This window comes from Mesocricetus auratus, unplaced genomic scaffold (assembly GCF_017639785.1).
Source record: "Mesocricetus auratus isolate SY011 unplaced genomic scaffold, BCM_Maur_2.0 Super-Scaffold_4256, whole genome shotgun sequence".
Taxonomy (NCBI): domain Eukaryota; kingdom Metazoa; phylum Chordata; class Mammalia; order Rodentia; family Cricetidae; genus Mesocricetus; species Mesocricetus auratus.
The window spans coordinates 126,513,911-126,527,981 of record NW_024429182.1 but is presented as its reverse complement, the minus strand read 5'-3'; the positions used below and the strand labels follow the sequence as shown (position 1 = coordinate 126,527,981).

Genomic DNA, 14,071 nt, shown 5'->3' with positions numbered 1-14,071 from the left:
AATGTACAATTCCCAATGACTATTTCTCTATTTCTGCTCAAATTCTTCCCATAGTAAGACCACCTTAGCCAGAACCAATTCACTTACAAAGATGGTTCCTACTTTGACTCTCTGTAAGTGACCTGTCTTCATGGTGAGAGTGTCCACCCCCAGGGGCATACCCCCATTTCTTTACTTGCCAGAAAGATCTGGTGGAAATTTGAGATGTATACCTTTTTCTTCCAACAATTTGCCCTTTCCAGGAAAGAGAGAATGAAGTGGTGCATAGACGGAGAGGAGATGATGAAAAAAATCAAGGAAATTTAAAGCACACCGGAGTTTTATTCTGGAATATAAATTGAAACAAGATTTCATATAGAAGGAGACAAGAAAAGAAATAAGAAGATTGAGTTGCGCCTTTACTTTTCCCAGATGCTCCAAGGGTCAGGGAGTATAACCCCCAGCCTGGCTCGCTTTGCTCTCCAGCCCCATTATCCTCTCAGATATATAAGGACACACATTTGCACAGACCATACCAAGGAAATAATTTCGTTTACAGTGTCCCTCTCCCAGCCATTTCCAAACCAAAATATTGAAGGAAACTTCTTTGACAAGGGTTCTAGAATTATTTCATGTGTTGCATATGTAGTGAGAAGAGCCACACCCTTTTAGAACTCTTTACCTGGCAGTAGTTAGCAGATAGCCTTTTGAAGAACTTTGTATTCGTTTAGTTCTGAAAGATTTCTGGCAAAATAACATAGGAGAAGAGAAATAGAGTTTTCTCTTCATGGTCCAGCTATTGCTAGTCATATGTCACGCCAGAAGAAGAAACAGCACCCATTACATTCATCTTACAACTTCTTTGTTAGTTTAAAAAATCCTGTTTTGTGGTGTGTTTTCCCCATCCTCTTAGTTTTGTGGCTATTTAATTTTAATATCTATTTTTTTGCAGCTGTTATTCAGTACACAGGGCATTTGCTTTAGACTCAGTTCTAACCACGTGAACTTTCTTTGCCGTGGTCAGACACTGGAAGTATGGATCTGTTTGTATTCTGATGGAAGTGGTTAGGGGAATGCAATCGAGTTTCAGGCAGAGAATGGGTAATTAAAATTTAATCAAGATCAGAAACACTTCGACAGAAGGGGGAAAAAAGCTAAGTTATGAAAAGAAAAAAACATAAAAGTTGGGTGGGGTTGAGAAAACAAAATTAGAAGGCACTGTTTTGTTACACAGGGGGATGAAACTACGCAAAATGTGTCCAAGATCTGGTTTCTTTGAAACCACAAGCTTTTAAACACTTTGGATCCTTTTTCTGACGAAACAAGGACCCAAATTTCTCCAACTAAACAAGAACCAAAAACTTCAGCTACCTTTTGTTTTTGTTTTGTTTTTTTGTTTTGTTTTTTGTTTTTTACCAAGATTCCTGTTTTTACAAGAATCGGGAAATTTTGCGCTCATAAGCTATGAATTTCCGATGCATCTACTCTCTCTGCCTCGATTGTGGAATTAGATAAGATTGCTCACTTTTTACTTGCATAGATTTTTGAAAAGGAAGGGGAAGGGTAGCTGCAGTTTCTTTTCAACGGTTTGCACAGTGCCCTGAGAATCGCTCTAAATTTTTTTCTGATCTGGGACTTGGGGAAGCTACACCCTTCGTGCAAATGAGCTGGGGGGAGGTGGACACTGATAACTTTGACATCTACCAACTTTGCCTTTCTTGGCAGGGATTCTGAGAATAGAATTGGGATAAACGTATTTCACTTTTTGTATTACAGGGTTCCTCAGAAGTCCCTTGATCCTTCTGCAGCACTCTCCAGCTGAGCTGGCATCCTCAAGGCCACCCGAATCCTACTAGGTCCACATCCAGATGGGGTGCCTAATGTTCTGGTGGCGGGTCTCTCATTCCACCGCTTTAGGGCAGAGCAAGTTCTTCAGGTCTGGACAGCAACACTTGTGATTTCTTTCATTGGAGATAGGTGATTAAAAGCACGTACAGAGCTCCCCTCTCTGAGAAATCAGTTCCTCGAAAGACCCTGTGCGTGACTGAAGCCACCGTACTAAGCAAACCCAGAAAAAATAAAAATTAAAAACTGACAGAAAATATGTCTCTTCCTCGGTATCATTTTTTTCCCCTCCTCTGCTAACTTCGTAAGAAGAGGGGAACGGAGGAAAAAAAAAAGTCTAGTAGAAGTTTGCAAAAGGCTGATGGTAGGAAGACAGCTTCTCGCAGAGGATCAGGAAGAAACCAGCTCAGAAGAGCACAGCGTCCATTTCCCGCCTGCGAATGAAAAACACACAAAGTTGCAAATTTGGGGAGCCAACTTTTTCTGGAGCAATCAGCTGCAACCGCCTCTACTGAAATGGTGCCCGGACAGGCCACAGGCTCTGCGCATCGGTTGCAGGACTGGGAAAGGCTGGGGATGTGTCCTGTTCCTCAGCAGCGGGCAATGTCGCTGCGCTGCTCCCACCCCGCCCAGCCCGCAGCCGCGACCTGAGTCCTGCTCACACCTATCATTTGGGGCCATCTTCGCTCAGTCTTCCAAACATTCCGAGGGTTTTTGATTCCACTCGCCAGCTCCTTCTTATTGAGTTCTCCGCGGTCTCCCTGCAACTTGTCATAGCCTGTAATAAAATGCCCTTTCTGTCGGGAGTTAAAGTCCAGAGGGCAGCGGTTCTATTTGCAGCTGACAGCCGAGAAAAGGAGCCTCAGCGGCCTCGCTTTTGTCTGTCTGGGGCTTTAACTCCTGCAGGGCCGGCTCCAGAGAACTAGCTGCTCCGCAGACCCAGCACCCTAGGAGGCCTCAGGTGGCTGGGGGATGGCATCCCTAGGCACCCCAGAGTGGAGATCTTGTGCCTGGCCTGTGCCCTGCCCTGACAGAGGAGTTCTTTTCAGAAAGTTCTGGACCTGTGATGCTGCATACTACACTCTTTTGAGAAGCAGTCCTCAACTAAAGAACATTATTTTTACTCTTTGGGCCGAGTGGGCTTGAGGAAGAGAAACACAGTGTGGGCAGGGACACAGGGAAAGATGTTAAAATGACCCCTGGGTCAACATACCAGGAGCTTTCACCTGGGTTAGTTAGCATCTGCTTCCTCAGTTAGCCAAACTGACCTAACATTATTTCCACAACCCTGGGGACAAAATAGGAAGACTTAGGCATGGCTTCTTGCCCACAGGGTGCCTGAAAAGATAATGTGAGCAGGTGGTCTAAATCTCACTCAGCTAGTGAGTTTGCATCCCCAGTCAGGCAGTGTGTACCACAAGATACTTTGTGTGTTTAGGAAACCAACCCACTTCTTACCTGGCCAGTCCCTTCAGAAGTCACTCTAGAATACTCTAAGTAAGGATGTGGGTGGGTGTCAGAGTCTCCCAGACATTGTGCATGAATCTTCAACACTCGGTGAGTTTAGGGAGTCCTTGTGATATCACCTGCTGGAGGAGGAGAATTGGGAGCTCAGGTCAGTGAGGACAGCCCAGACAGGGAAAGGGGAGGTAAATGAGAGTTTCTGAAACTGCCTTATTATTTTACCTTCGGGACAAAGGAGATGCTGGCCACACGTGTAGAGCACATCACTGGTGTCGCCTTGGGTCTCTTCCCCACTTCTAGATCCTCACTTCAGTCCTAGAACTCCTTTTTGGAGTTCCCAAAGGGAGGGGAGTATGAGACTGTTCCCATGCAGGAAAACAGCCCATCCTCCTGCTTCCTGACCAGTCCTTATTCCTTCTTACTTACAGTGAACATAAGTGGTACTTCTCACATACAGTGTACATAGATGCACATCAGTACACCTCTCTTGGACATCTACAAGGCCATGAACACTGTCCCCAACATGCACATCTGATTCCCCTGTACCTTTCTAACTTTATGCACATCATACACACACACACACACACACACATACACACACACACACACACACAAACACACTACCTTCTTCTAATTCTAGGAAGTTACTAAGAACTTGAAATCAACAGTGTCAAAATCCAAGAAGCCTGAGAAACTGGCCAGCTGAATTCTGCAGATGGGAGTTATACAATATTGTATAATGTGGGAGGCATGCGATATTGTACAATGTAGGAGTTGCATAATATCCCTCCACAGAGAGTCCATTGTGCTCAGCTTAAAGAAAAAAAAATAACATTTGAGCATTTTACATCAGAAGTTACCAAGTCATCAGTTTAGTGGCAATGGGTAGATACAGTAGAGGAAAGTGTGCTATCTATGGGAATTTAAGCAGGATGTGGAGGCGCTTTTTAGTCCCCTAAAGAACAAAAGCAACATGGGGAACACATTACAGCTCTCTGCTGCCTTGTCAGCCACAGTCCCCAATGCTGTGTTTCTTTCTCAAGTATGATCTGTGGTCTCTAGAGAGGCTCCTGATGCAGACCAAACGCGGTGGTTTCATGTTCTTCTGCCAGCACCACCAGCTTAGTGAAGGTGACCGCTTCTGTCCCTTTCCATCCTTCGAGAAAGCCAGAATTCTCTCCCCAGCCCCAGGAGGCCAACTTTTACAGAAACCACTCTTCATTTAAAGCCCTGGTTGAGACACTCAGGTTGTATCTGAAGATTTGGACAATGATACCCTCATTCTCCCAGTTAGCTGGGGGATTCTATTCAAAATGAAGCTATCTAGGGACACAGAAAAGCCAGTAAATTTCCTGATGCACAAAAGAAAATGATGCTCTCTGCCTTATGCCTATTTCCACTCAAAAGTGAATAATGCCCCAGTTACCACCAGGCCTGACTTGATTTATCTTGGTTAATAGGATTAAAGTGTCAGCCTCTCTCAAGAACTTCCAAATGCATACCCAGAGTGTCACTGACTGGCTAGTGTCTTCTCTCCTCTCTGATGGGCATAATGACGCACCTACAAGCAGAGGGCCTTTGTCCGCTGGGAGCAAGCAGATTATCTGTCTCCAGTGAAATAAGGCGTGTTGTAGCCTCCTTTGCCAAGACTCAAAGCCAGAAGCCAGTCACTATAAAATAATTGTGTCACTACCTCACCAGCACACTGTCCCTGCTTCATTTGTCTTTTGACTGTAATTGAATGGTTGAAGAGCAGAAACGTAGACAAATTCCAGCTGTACTGAGATCTGTTTCTTCCTCCACTACCTCGGCCCATCATTAGATACTTTCCCTCTCTGCGCAGGAGGTCAGAGTGTATAAATATAAATTGCATTTTGCATTACTTCTAGATGAGTGAAGCTGTCAAAGCAATAATATGAGCTTTCAGTCCCACATTCTACCACTTCTTTCCCATTTTTTGGCCGGGAGGTCATGTGCAAATTGAACGTGACAACCCAGAAGACATGTCCAACAGACTCGTATTGTTACCCGGCTCAGCTGCCTGGCTCATAACAACATTAAACCCACATTAGTCCCCAGTCTCTGCCAGGCAGGAGCTCCCAAAGGCAAGGCCCAGGCTGCTCTGAAAGTTCACTTCAGTGGTAACATGTCACCTGCAAGTCATTGGCAACAGTGGCTAAAATATTTGCCACGCAAGATTCATGAGGATGTCCTATTACAAAGACAAGGACAGTGTTCCCTTAGGCAAAGAACAAAGCACCAAGGCAAGTGCCAAAGAGACCTCCAGCACACACACGTGCACACACATATGTGAGCACATGCACATATACAGGGTAGAGATATCCTTGATCCTATGTGAAAGTATGCATATTTCCCAGAATCCAACTGTAATGTGGTTGGACATAATCTGTATTGCTATCTCCACAAGGAGAGTGTGATTTTTGAAAGCTACCCAAAAGTTCCCATTGACTTTATCCTCTCATTTGCAAATCTTGATAATGAAACTCAATTCCATAACAAAGATGAAGTTTCAGTCTCCTTACAACACAGTCCTAAAATGGTGACTCTCCCCAAACTGCACTGTACTGAAAGGGATATGAAAGTTTCAATTTCAAGGACGTTGAGAGACTTGGAGGATTTGATCAGCAATTATCTGTCTGCGTGACCCATTCATGTCTTGCCCATATTGCAGTTAAGGGAGAGCTGTTATTCACAGACAGGGTGTTTGATGGTTTCTAGGAAATGAGTGGCTGTTTTCATTCCTGTTCCAAATGGACAGGTGTCGACATTGGAATTGGCAACCTGGTTGGCAGACTCAGAGAGCGGCCAACGGACAAATTGTTTATGCAGAATAAACTTCCATCTCTCCCATGATGACAGTGCATATGTGAGTATGGGCGGTAGGTAGGGAGGAGATGTGGAGTGCTGGGGCATAAAGATTGATACCAGCCCATGAAGCATACAGGGGCTACAGCCCTTTGCTTCCAAGTGGCGCCATGTGCAAAGGCACTTGTCCTGAAGCTCATTGTGTCTAAATGCACAGATGAAAGTCATTTCACCTTCCATAGGATGTTCATATCAATCTCAACAAATGAAATTAATGAAACCAAACATTTGTGCAGACTTTGTTAAATAAGCCACATTTCCACACGTCCTTTCTTCATCAAAGAAAAATGTCCTTATTTTTAATCCCTTAAGTGAACTGGATGGGCTTAAATATTGAGTGTGAAACCATGGATGGCATTGAGGGCCACACCTGGGAATACTGAATTCAAATAAGAAGATTCCCTTTGTTACTAGTGGATAGATATCATCATACGTTATCCTATATTACCTAAGGGTAACTTCCGGATTTGTGGAAGTATCCACGCCCTCTATCATTTGTACTCATAACTCTTACAATCCAGTTATCTGTGCTGAATTTTGCTTCTGGAGTTAACCCACTATGTAGGATGGTGGTTGTGCATAAGGAAAACAACACTATAGTACCTCAGGATCCAATGTCTTGTTATCATTCATTTTTGTTTTTGTTTTGTTTTGCTCTCTTGTTTACGATAGGGTCTCATGTAGCCCTGGCTCATTTCAGACTCATTGTGCAGATGAATCTGGCCTCGAACTCCTGGTCTTCCTCCCTCTGCCAGCTGAGTACTAAGATTACAGGTATGTACAACCCACACCCAGTTAATCCGGTATCCTTTTAAAACTGTTTGTTTGTTTGGTTGCCTCAGTGTAAAGTATATGCACTGCATGTGTGTAGGAGCCCCCAGAGACCAGAAGAGGCCATCACATCCCCTGGAACTAGAGCACAGATGGTTATGAGCTGCCATATGGGTACTGAAAACCCAACTCAGGCCCTCTGCAAGAGCTAGCTGCTAAGCAATCTCTGCAGCTCCCTGGTATACTCTTATTATCAAACTTCTCCTATCACATAAATTAAGGATGTTTTTTTAAAGATTTATTTATTTATTATGTATACAGTATTCTGCCTGCATTCATATCTGCATGCCAGAAGAGGGCGCCATATCTCATTACAGATGGTTGTGAGCCACCATGTGGTTGCTGGGAATTGAACTCAGGTCCTCTGGAAGAGCAGTCAGTGCGCTTAACCTCTGAGCCATCTCTCCAGCCCGAATTAAGGCTGTTTTAACTTGAAAAGTATTGTTAACAACATTACAAACACCTTTTATTGACTCAGGAACTGAAGTGCCATGCTTTGACACTGAAAATATATGCACATAATTGTGAACATTATTTTCTAAATGCTTATAGCATTTTATTACATTTATTTATTTGTGTGAGTGTGTGCACACACGTGCACAGTCACAATAAGCATGTGTAGATCAGAGAAGAACCTATGGCAGTTGGTTTTCTCTTTACATCATGTATGTTTCCAGGGATCAAACAGCTTGTTAAGCTTGGTCAGCAGTCCCTTAATCCACTGAACCCTCTTGCTAGTAGCGATCTATAGTTATTAAAAATGTCTAGCTGGGCACTGTAGCACACACTTTTAATCCCAGCACTTGGGAAGAATAGGCAGGTGACTCTCTCTAAGTTCAAAGTCAGCCTGGCCTAAATAGTGAGCTCCTGGTCCAGCCAGAGCTACACGGTGAGACCTTATATCTGAAAACAAAAGAATAGATGTTCAAAATTTAAGACCTAGGCCCTTCCCGGGATGATGTGACAGACTCTGAAAATCCCTCATGGATGAACTTGCCCTCCCTGAGGAGCAGAAGGGGGATGGAGTAGGGGTGAGGGGTTGGGTGGATTGGGGGTGGGGGAGGAGGGGATGGAGAGGAAACTGAGAGTGACATGTGTAAAAAGTTAAATAAAAAATATGAAAAAAAATTTAAGACCATTACTCTGCCAGTCACAAGTGTAATATAGTTCTTCTCCTTTATCCAAAGGCATGATAAAACTTACTCTTATACTTCATAAGAACTTCTCTATAGCCTTGAGTACACATTTTAACTCTCTACCATAAAAGTGTTGGTGGTTTTTAATTTATACATTTATTCAAGGATTCTTGAAGTCATGTTTTCCAAAAGCAGAGCAATTTCTCAGAGGCAAGTGTACTTATTGCTGCTGCTCGTGACAGTTACAACAAAAACAAGGAAGGTGGGAACTCCCGAAATGTCATTATCTTCCTCTATGAAATGGAAGCACTGATTCCCAACTTATTTATGAAAACAAAGAACTTAGGTGAAGTGTATAAATTGTCCAGCATGGTGAGGACACTGGAACTTGCTGGCCTAGCTCCAGATTCAGTGAGAGACCCTACGTCAAAAGAATAGGAGTGGAGTAATTGAACAGAACACCCAAAACTTCCTTTAGTCTTCACATGACACTTGCACATAGCACACACATGCACCATGAACACATACACATGCTAGGCTGGCCCAACGATCTGTCTTACAATCTGAAGGAGAATTGGAATATATTATTTTACTCTCTGATATCGATGATTCACTTCTAGAAATAGGACCAAAGCTTTCTAGGTTTTTTTAAAGATAATCTGTGGCATCATTTACAGTCTCAGACACCGAAAGAATGCTGAAGCCAGAAGCCTCCAGGCCCTGCAAAAAGTTTACATCATCTAGAAGGATCCCAGCACTGCTGCTTCTTTGAGAACTTCACATTGAACCAATAATTCAATTTTGTGGGAAACTGTCTGGGAAGTTTCCGTATATCCTAAACAAAATTTCACATTGATGATAATGTTCCATACCTTAGCAAACGTCTTCATATATCAAAGTTCACAGTTGTACTCTGCAATGGTTGGGATTTGTGCCTTCAAACACTCTTGTGTTGAAGGTGTGGTGGCTGCGTATTATGAAGCTGAGAGGTGCTGGGGTCCAGGTCATGCTGACTCTGCAGTTCTGTGTTTAAAACCAAACATCCATTAACCAAATTGTTCAGATAACTACTAATTGAATCAAGTTTGTGTGTATGTGTGTGCCTGTTAATATTGCCCAGGAGTATTCAAAATCTCTTCTCTATTAGTTCGGACAAGAAAGCCAAATGGAATTGACTATGCTCTATCCTCTCCAAGTGTAAGTGTCACATTCTGTGAGAGTAAATTGAATTCAGGGAACGTTAAAATGTGCGCAAAGAGAAGGAACTCCTCTTTCCAGGCACCACTCACGACCCAAACAGCCAAGTGCCTGGCATTTGCCTGTCAGCTGCTTTTCTGACCATAGGGAGCAGCCCAGATGACAGGAACACAGATGGACACCCTGAATGATTAATGTGTCTACCAGACCTGGTAGAAGGAATGCAGAACATGGTGGCAGATATGAGCTGGTCTCTTTGTGTAGTGCCCCTTCCAAGGTTGACAAGGAGAAGATCAGGCAAACTTCCAGCTCTGTCCTTTGCTGGAAAATCTGATGACAACCTTTGTTTTACAGGAGCCATTCACCGAGACGCAGGTTTTCACCTGAAGCTGTCCCACCTTCCTTCCTGGTCCACCACAATTGTTCTCATCCTCTGCCCCTCCTCTTTTCCTTCTCGCTTTGTGCTTTCCCCTCTCCCCTGCTTCTTGAGATGATGTGTCCTTCATTTCTGCTCCTTTCCTCAAGCACTGTCTCAACTCAGTGACCTCTAAATGCAAACTAGACGACCAGGGCTAGCACTTCAGAGTGAGGAACAAAGGGAACCGTAAAGGGTAGGGGGAGATAGCACGGAGATGGGGGGGGAATGCATCTATGTGAGCACACCCACCACTTCCTAACGAAGTGGGCCATTCCTGAGCAAGGTGTTCCTAATGTAACAGGAACACAGGACACCAAGAGTTCACCATTAAAAATAGGTCCCACATGAGAGTATGGCCTCAGGGTCATCCCCTACGTTGGGGTTCTTCCTTTTGTAGTGGTTTGATTTGTTTTGTTTGGGTTCTGGATACTGAACTCCAGACCTTACACATGCTAAGCATGTATCCTACCACTGAACCACACCCCCCAGCCACATGGCTTTAATATTTTTAGTGTACTATGAATATGTAATAGAGATCCTTACTTTTCGAGATTAATTGGTTTTGAAACAGCAGTAGAAACATTGGAAAGGTAGAAAGGAGAGGACAACATTCTGCTGGTCCTTCCTCCTCACCCCTCCTCACCCCTCCCCACCCCGTGTTTACCAATGCTTTGTTTCAAAAACTTAATTGAAACTGAATGCGTATGTTTAGCATTTTTGAGACCTTGGGCCCTTAAGCTGCATCCCAGAGTGTGTGTGTGTGTGTGTGTGTGTGTGTGTGTGTGTGTGTGTGTGTGCACGTGCAGTCTTAGGTAGATAGAAAGTGTGAATAGCAAGTATACAGAGGTCACATATATCCTCTGCCAGTTTCTCTTAATATGTATATTTTGTTTTGGTATAACACATTTTTTATAATGGCAACATCATGACGGTGTGTGTGTCACAAAATTTAAGTATTATTGCAAACTGGTTATAGCAAAATATACATTGTCATAATTCAGTGTAATTGTAAGTCCTTTTCCATTTAAGTTCATTTCCACACATAAGCGATGTGTACTGTCTACCAACAATTTATAAATTATCTGAATCCAAAGTCCTAAAGTGCTATAAATTATATTTCAAATATCTTCCGTGGCATTATATATTGTTGTTGAGAAAAAAATTGAGACAGGGTTTCTCTGTGTAGCTCTGGCTGTCCTGGAATTTGCTTTGTAGATCAGGCTGGTTTCAAACTCACAGAGACTCTCCTGCCTCTACCTCCCAAGTGCTGGGATTAAAAGCATGCACCATTACCCCGACTGAGAAATTTCCATACTCATACTTACATTTTGATTTTCTGTTGTTGTGGTATGATCTATAGGCTTTCACAAAGCTGCAATGACATGTATGTGCCATTACGGCAACATACAGAGTAGTTCCATCTCCTGTTTACCTGTCTTTCCCCCAAGGCATGGAAATAGCTGATGTTTTCCTGTCCCTATAGTTGCTGTCTTTTTATGTGGGAGTTGTACACTATGCAGCCTTTTCTGGTCAGCTTCTTTCACTTGGCATCATGCCTTTAATTTACTCAGTGTCTACTCATGCCTTGATGGTTCATTTCTTTCTATGGATGAATTTCCCTTTGTCTGGATTGACACAGTTTGTCCACTCACCTGCATAAACACATTTTATGCATATAACCTGCAACTATGTTTTGGCAATTAAGAAAAGCATTAAGGTATAGCTACTTATCTTGTCACTGGGGCAAAATATGTGACAGAAACTATTTGGAGGCAGGATTCATTCTGGTTTAGGGTTTCAGAGCATTCAGTCCATTGTGGTGAAGAAGGGAAGCTTCCACAGTTCAGTCCAAGCTTTGAGATCTTGTGCTGGAGGCTGTTCCCATCTCAGTGGGCCAGGAAGCAGGGATTTGGGAGCTGCAGGTGGGTGAAACTTTCAAAGTCCATCCCTTAGTGACCTACTTCCACAGGTAGACCCGTCTCTTAAGGGTCCCATTCCCCCAACCCAGATGGCACCACTAGCTGGGAAACAAGCATTTGCAACATGAGCCTGTGGGCGTCATGTCAAACATAAACCATGACAACTGCTGTAAACCATTTGAGCACAAAGTTTTCGTGGAAGCATAAGTTTTCAAGTTGTCACCGGAAATGACAAGAATGTGACTGCTGGATCAAATGTTCCTAGTGCGTTCACTTAACTGTTAGATTGTCAGATTGCCTTCTGATATGGTGCCCCTTTGGGTGTATTAAAGAGACACAGTAAAATAGCAGGCATATCTAAAAGGCCAAGAACCAGATCCTGCTGATAGGAACGCCACACACTGACACATGCACCATGATTATACTGAGGCAAGAGCTGCCTGCATTTGGAGGAACACAGGATCACATAAAAGAGTGACTTGATTGGCCACAGAGATTCTCCTTTAAGTTTGAGACCTACTTACTCTGTGACCTCTGGAGAATTATAAACCTTTCCACATTAGGTTTTCTCAGGTCTAATTAGGCTCTATAATAGCACCCAAATACCAGGATTCCAAGGATTACTTAGGAAGTCCCATAGAGATCTTAGCAAAACACTTGGTATAAGTAAGTGCTCAATAAATGTTAGTCATTTTAGTTTCTTATTACCTAGTAACCTTCCCCCACTAAATAACCAACACATCCCTTAGGCATGAATATGTATGGCAATGCACTCAGACACACCAAACATAGAATAATTAAATGTGCTGACCAAGTCTGATGAGCAAAATCGAAGTACCCAGGCAGGTAAAAAAAATTAAAAGGAAACCACAACTGGGAATGGAAGTCAAGTGAAATTGTTTCCTCCTTCGAGGTTTCGGTCCATGAAATAAACTTCCTTCTTGGATTCGCAGCCCTGCTCCTTACTTGTAGTCTCTTGGCTCAGAATCCTCTGGGGCAAGGCCTCAGTTACGAAATACCCTCTCTCTGGTGGCCTGCCAAAACCTGCTCTGCCAGCACCCAGGCTGACTGGCATTCCCACACGTGAGCAGACTCCTCGCCCTCAGGGCCTGAGTAACTCTGCTGCCTTTTCTCTCCTCAGACACCTCTGTAGGGAGGTGGGAGGGAGCCATGTTAAGCAATCCATGTGGTAATTTTTTTTTAAGTTTCCTCGAGCAGTTCTTACATGATGATATAGCAAAAGATGCTAACAGAGAGAAATAAATACACAGTAACTATAGCTTCTTGGGATTAGATTTGTATTGGATATTAACAAACGAAAGGCAAATCCTCTCCTGTGCGTTCCTAATTAATAATCCATGGCTCTCTCTGCAGTGTTAATGCTCCAGTGGGAACGGAGCTGTTCCAGTGTGTACTAGTTGATTTGCCATCATGATCTCGAATAACTAGTCTTCTTAATTTAGCTGCCTGAGCAGGGTTTAGGTGTCATTAAGTCCCAACATATGGAATGTTTTTAACCAAGAATAAACAATGAAACCCAATAGCCTGGGAGGGGCGAAAGGCTGCCAGGCAGCACTCACAGCGAGGGTCTGCTTCCCCACATTACTATACAAGACTAAGGCCATATTTAGATCAAAACATTTTTAAGCAACTAGAAGACTAAAATCTGTCAGTAGAGCTCAGAATCCTGACTCAGATTTCTAGACAAACCGAATCTGAGAGCTAAACCGCAGGATACACATGACTTCCAAAAGGACAGCAACAGCCAGGTTTCAAACCTGTCTAGTTCGTGCCCTCCGTGAAGGTGAATAGAGAGCAGAAAACTGAAATGAACTGGGTCTTTCTTGTTTGTCTTACTTGCCCCACTGGTGTGGCCACGATAGTTCCCGGTGTATAGATTGTAGAGTGTTGTAAGATTGGGCATGGTAGTATATGGTTATAATCCCAACACTTAGGAGTCTGAGGCAGGAGGATTCCTGCAACTTTGAGGTCAACCTGAGCAACATAGGGAGTTCCATGGCAGCCTAGAAAAAAAGAAGAAAGAAAGTAGGGTTGGAAAAAATAAAAAAGAAAAAAGAAATGAAGAGCAAAAGAAAGAATGAAAAAATAAGTAAGAGTCACGTTCTGAATTTGCTTTGGATGCACAAGGGCCAAGGGAAACATCTCTGTTTTTCTAAAATATTTTTTTAATTTATTAATTTTTATTTTGTATGCACTGGTGCTTTGCCATGGGTGTCAGATCCTCTGGCACTGGAATTACAGACAGTTGTGAGCTGCCATGTGGGTGCTGGGAATTGAACCCAGGTCCTCTGAAAGAGCAGTCAGTGCTCTTAACCACTGAGCCATCTCTCCAGCCCTTCTAAAATGTTTTTATACTGTCTAATCCAGTCTGATGA

General features: G+C 43.3%; 1 long non-coding RNA gene across 1 annotated transcript in view; it reads right to left on the bottom strand.

Moving 5' to 3' along the window:
* Nucleotides 1-301: 301 nt before the first annotated feature.
* The window catches only part of LOC106022296, a 57,112-nt gene continuing 43,342 nt past the window's right edge, over nt 302-14,071 (bottom strand). Inside the window, exons 2-4 of the long non-coding RNA XR_001197315.3 lie at nt 9,014-9,164; nt 3,283-3,413; nt 302-2,258 (exon numbers count right to left, since the gene is read on the bottom strand). This is a non-coding gene — a long non-coding RNA (uncharacterized LOC106022296). The remainder of the gene's footprint in view (nt 2,259-3,282; nt 3,414-9,013; nt 9,165-14,071) is intronic.